Source organism: Rhipicephalus sanguineus, chromosome 2 (genome assembly GCF_013339695.2).
Source record: "Rhipicephalus sanguineus isolate Rsan-2018 chromosome 2, BIME_Rsan_1.4, whole genome shotgun sequence".
In the NCBI taxonomy this organism is placed as follows: domain Eukaryota; kingdom Metazoa; phylum Arthropoda; class Arachnida; order Ixodida; family Ixodidae; genus Rhipicephalus; species Rhipicephalus sanguineus.
Window position 1 is genome coordinate 133,258,229 of NC_051177.1, and position 6,136 is coordinate 133,264,364.

A 6,136-nucleotide genomic window follows, 5' to 3' on the forward strand; every position below is an offset into this window, starting at 1 on the left:
TCCGCTTCGTCCGTATATACGTCACTCATATAGGCGCAGAGCACGGTGCATATCACGATAGCTCACCATTATTCCTACGTTGCGAGTTCCAAGTAACACCCACACACACACACACACACACGGACATGTGGAAACGCTAATGCCATGGCTTTTGCGGGCGGTAAATCGTAAACAGACGCGCACATTCCGACTTCACTTTCACCTCACTGCACACGAATGAACGCGACGACAATCGCCGATGTGGTAAGCCTCAGACAATATGATATGCTTGGTGTATCCGAGCGATGGAGGGAACACATACCGTGCTGCAACTTGACGCTGCCGAAACGACGGAACGCGCTAAAGCGTTGCAAAGCACTCCAAGCTGCTGCCGCTTCGGTGCCCTTGAAACGCGGCACAGTCACAAGCTTCTACTGCATCGAATGATGACCGGCGAGGATGATGCTGGGTACGCGCGGATAGCAGTAGGAAATAGCTTCTTCTGGAAGAAACAAACACCGCAGGAAATTCGAATTGACGGATCTCGGCCTCGATGCAGCGGCACCTCGCCTTTCGTCGCGAACGGCGCCATGTTGCATTTTACATTGGTTCGTCTTAAACATTACGTCATCGTGAAGAGCGCCCGTAGTTGGAAGCGCATAATACAAATGGACAGCGGTACAGTTTACTTTTAAATGCGAAGCATTTCTTGGCGAACTTCTGCGACTTTGAGCGTATCTATCTATCTATCTATCTATCTATCTATCTATCTATCTATCTATCTATCTATCTATCTATCTATCTATCTATCTATCTATCTATCTATCTATCTATCTATCTATCTATCTATCTATCTATCTAGCCGCCTACGACTTTGTGCTCTCCTGGCCGTTTCGTTAATCGGATGTATACCAAAATTGGTGTGTCATAACATGGCCTTATTACGAACATAAATGACAGGTCATATCATGAAAATCATGACACGCATGTCATGAATAGCATGATTTACATTCCACGACCTTAGGCTCTTGCGGCCGTTCCGTTAATTTCATATACACCAAAATTGGTACGACGTGACAAGAATTCATGACGAACATAATGACTGGTCCTAACACGCAAATCATGACGCGCATGTCATGTGCAGCATGATTTACATGACATGGTCTCTGGGCGCTCGCGGCCGTTTAAATAAAGGGATATATACGAAAACTGGTATGACGAGACATTTCTGTATGAAGAACATAACTGACTCGTGGTAACATGAAAATCATGATATGCATGTCATGTATGACATGATTTACATGCCACGCTCATGGCGCACTCGCGGTCGTTTCGCTAGATTGATATACACTAAAATTGGTATTGCGCGAAGTGACTGTATGAAGAACATGAATAACAGTCGGTAAGACGAAAACCATGACATGCATGTCATGTATGTCATGATTTACATGCCACGCTCATGATGCATTCGTGACCGCTTCGCTAGCTTGATGTACACCAAAATTCGTATTGCGCGCAGCGACTGTATGACGAACGTAAATGAGACGTGGTAACATGAAAATCATGACATGCATGACATGTACGACATGATTTACATGTCATGCTCATGGCGCATTCGTGGCCGTTTCGCTTGCTTGATATCCACCAAAATTGGTGTTGCGCGACGCGACTGCATGACGAACGTAAATGAGAGGTGGTAACATGGAAACATGACATGCAGGTCGTGTACGACATGATTTGCAAGCCACACTCATGATACATTCGCGGCCGTTTTCCTAGCTTGATATATACCAAAATTGGTATTGCGCGACGCGACTGTATGACGAACATGAATAACAGGTGGCAACATGAAAACCGTGACATGATGTCATATATGTCATGATTTACATGCCGCGCTCATGGTGCATTCGCGGCCGTTTCGCTAGCTTGATATACACCAAAATTGGTATTGCGCGAAGCGACTGTATGACGAACGTAAATGAAAGGTGTTAACATGAAAATCATGACATGCATGTCATGTATGCCATGATTTACATGCTATACTCGTGGTGCACTCGCGGCCATTTCGCTCGCTTGATATACACCTAAATTGATATTGCGCGATGTGACTGTATGACGAACATAAATGAGAGGTCTTAACATGCGAATCATGTTATGCATGTTATGTACGGTATGATTTACATGCCACTGTCATGGTGTGCTTCCGGCCGTTTTGTTAACTGTATATATACCGAAATTGGTATGGCACGACTCGAGTGCGTGATGAACATAAGCGACGGGCCATGCATTGTATATACCAGAATATGCGTTTCTTTGGGATGGTGTATACTAGATTGTGCATGCACGCGTGCATGGCAAACATGCGATATATGGTGGACTAGATGCCATGGCATGAATGATTTCATTTGGCTCAAAGACAAACAAGGCGATGTATACAGCTCTTTGCTGGCTGCTTCGTATTACATCGATTCCCACAGTGCGTGGGATCTGCCGAAATTTTTATTCTTAGGTTGTCACCATCTTGTCGCCGACTATAGGATACTAACATCTGTTTGCGCGTGCGTCGCTATGAAGGAAGTGTGCATCGTTATTCTCTTTAGATAGAAAAGCTCCAGAGTGTGTGGAACATTCGTTACTTATCTAATTCTGCCGCCTTTACATGACAGCTGTAGGTGGCGCCAAGTAACCACGCAAGAAAAGCCACGTGAACCAGTGGCGACCAGTGGCGCATCCAGAAAACTTTCTCGGGGGGGGGGGGTAGTTCGACCACTATATGTATGTTCGTTCGTGCGTTTGTATGTGAGGTGTATATATACACATGCAAAATTGAAAAAAATTTCGGGACCCCCCGCCCCGCGCTTACCGTGGCTACGTCAGTGGTGGCGATTGTTTCTATACGCAAGGGAACACGCGTAGACGAAACCCGTAGGGAGAAAAGTGCAGGACGAGCACTGGTTTCCTCTGTTTCAAGGAGAAAGCCTAGATGCCTCATCAAACTTGAGAAGTACCCGTCGGCGTCGGTGTGAACACGACTGATACAAAGTGGCCGATCCCGGAGGCACTGCAAAACCATGTGAGGTGCAAAGGAGCTTGCGTGCCTCCAATCCCGGAAGTAGCTAGTGCAAAACCTCGTTGCGTGCAGAAAGCATTTGGGTGCGGGATTGATACAAAATCGACTAGAAGCAAAAGAAGATGGCTTTTGCCTTCCAGTTGTCTTCAAATGCATGAGAGACCCTATGACTTTTGCGTGCGCATTCATTTGCCAGCACAAGACGGTACCGTCGTGTTTTCTTCCTTGGTTGAACTTCTTCGATGATCATTGGTGGGAATTAATTTCGCAAAAAAATAGTTTATTGTTAAATTTAACATTGCTTTCGCTATTGCAGATCCCCTCGTGTTAACCTGGGGTCGATGCCGAGGGAGAAAGGGGAGGGTCATGAATTTTCCGCGCTATCAGCATGACTCAGCGCTATGCTCTAACTCCTCAAGTGTGGTTATAACTACGCGCAGGCGCGCAATTAAACGGCCAAACAACAATATTGCCACCTGTAGTAGTGGGTTATACGCAAAGGCAGAGGCACAGGCCACGAAAGGAAGAAGTGCGCGCGCTGTCCCTTTTGGCGAACAAGCTCAACCGACGCGTCTGGCAAGAGCCCTGTTACTCTACGTTAAATAAACCCTGCCTGGACCTCTGAAGCGACGTGACAAGTGGTGGAGGTGCGGGGTAGCCCTCACGAATGTTGCAGACCCCTCCTGGAAGTCGCACCACAAGCCCAGTGCCAGTCAACACTCCCGTGCATCGGGCCAGCCGCAGGATCAGGGGATTGCCTCCCGAAGCCGAAGCGGACGTTACGGTGCGTACCACTTCGAGCGCTATGACCAGCACTTCCGTTCAAACCACCCCAAGCGGTACGGAAAGCACGATGGTGAATCGCTACACACTTGAGAGCCCACAAGTTCCGACGCCATTCCATGGCACCGTGCTCGAAGACGTCGAAGACTGGTTGGTCGACTTCGAGCGCGTGGCTGCCTTGAACGAATGGGACGACGCAGCGAAACTACGACGTGTGTACTTCTGCTTGGAGGACGGAGCACGTACGTGGTACCAGAACCGCGAGGAACAGCTGACGTCGTGGCGCGTATTCTGCCGTCGGCTGCTAGACACTTACACCAGTGCTGATCGCCACGAGCGAGCGGAACGAGCGATACAGGCCCGCATCCAGATGCCCAACGAAACTGTGACGACCTATGTCGAAGATATGACGCGCCTGTTCAGACGAGCTGATCCAAGAATGGCGGAGGAGAAGAAGTTGCGGCATCTGATACCAGGAGTCAAGGAGCAGCTTTTCGCTGGTCTTGTACGGAGCCCTCCGAAGACGGTCGCCGAGTTCTTATCCGAGGCCGTCACAATGGAAAAGATGCTTCAGCATCGGTCCACCCTGTACGAGCGGCAAGTCAACAGTACGTCCGATGCTCAGGTTTTCACGGCTATCGGGAGCAACACCGAGTATCTGCGAGAACTCATTCGCTCTGTAGTACGCGAGGAGCTGCAAAAGGCTGCCGCACCACCCCTACCTACGGTGAGCTCCATTGCAAGCATCATAAAGGACGAGTTACACCAGGCCCTCCGGGATCCTGTGACTCTCGATAACACCACGGCAGTGCCGACTGAATACCGCCGTGCGACCTACGCGGAAGCCTTGAAGCGCCCTGCTTCCTCTCCCCCGCTATTCGTACATGCACCTCCCACGGTTTCCCTCCAGTCGGCGCAGCAGCTACAGTACTGCGAAGATACACGTACATCGCCACCTTTCATTTACGCCGGTCCTGTCGCACATCGTTCGGAACAACCTGTACATTACATCGACGATAGACGCCCGTCCCCTCGGAAATCCGATGTTTGGCGCACTCCAGATCACCGGCCTCTGTGCTTCCACTGCGGTGAAGCAGATCATTTGTACCGCCAGTGCCCATACCGGCGCCTCGGACTGCGGGGCTTTTCTGCATATTCGCCGCCTCCCCGGTATGGCCAGCGACCCCGGGACATTGAGGACTACCTGGCTCAGCAGCGCGTGCCACCGCCTGCCGGGCGGCAGTCGCGCTCACCGTCGCCGAGGCGATTTTCATCTCCGCGCCAGCGATATGCTGGCGCTCTGTCCCCCAGTCCCCGCCGGGAAAACTAACTAAAGCGATCTTTGGAGGCGAGGTCGCTGGCAGTCGACGTGCTGAAGACCTCCGATCGACGCAAACAAGAAGGGTGCAGATACGATTCAACGGGATGGCCGGCGTTCTCTCGATATATACCGGTGCTGATTGACGGTTATGCGGTTAATGCTTTAGTGGATACCGGGCTGACTATTCGATATTAAGCGGGAAAATGGCCACACTTTTGAAGAAGGTAATCACGCCCTGGCATGGCTCGCAGATCCGAACGGCTGGTGGCCACGTCGTCACTCCGCTGGGAACCTGCACGAGTAGAGTTCGGATTTGCGGTTCTACCTTCGTAGCAAGTTGCCTTGTGCTACGTGAATGTTCCCGCGACGTCATCTTGGTGTCGACTTCCTGCAGGAGTATGGGGCTGTTATTGATCTCCAAGAGTGTCTTATCACTTTCTCAGTCGACCGAGCAATCGACGGGCAGGACGATCAACGGCGTGCCGACGTCTTCGCGGTTCTGCCGACAGTGTAACGCTCCCGCCACGAGCCAGTGTCATAGTCGACGTCACATGCTGTGGATTACGAAATGGTGAAGCGCTCGCAGAAAGTAACCTCGAACACCTGCTGACAAAAGGTGTTTGTGCGGCTCGGAGTATCATATGGCTTCGTAATGGCCGATCTCAACTGCTTGTTACGAATTTCAGTAACGAACATCGACACCTTTTTGCGCGGCACTTCGTTAGCGTTTGCAGACGAAATAGCAAACGTTCGGAAACTGCTTCACATCCGAGGCAGTCGAGCCCGCAGATACGTCACTGGCTAATATCGATATAAATTCTGACCTGTCGTCCGATAATCAGACAGCACTGCGGAGGCTCTTGCTTGAATTCCAGTCATGCTTCGCCAGTTCTTCTAAGGTGCGCCAGACTTCCATCACTCGGCACAGGATAATTACTTACGACGACGCACGCCCGATACACCAGCAACCTTACCGCGTGTCA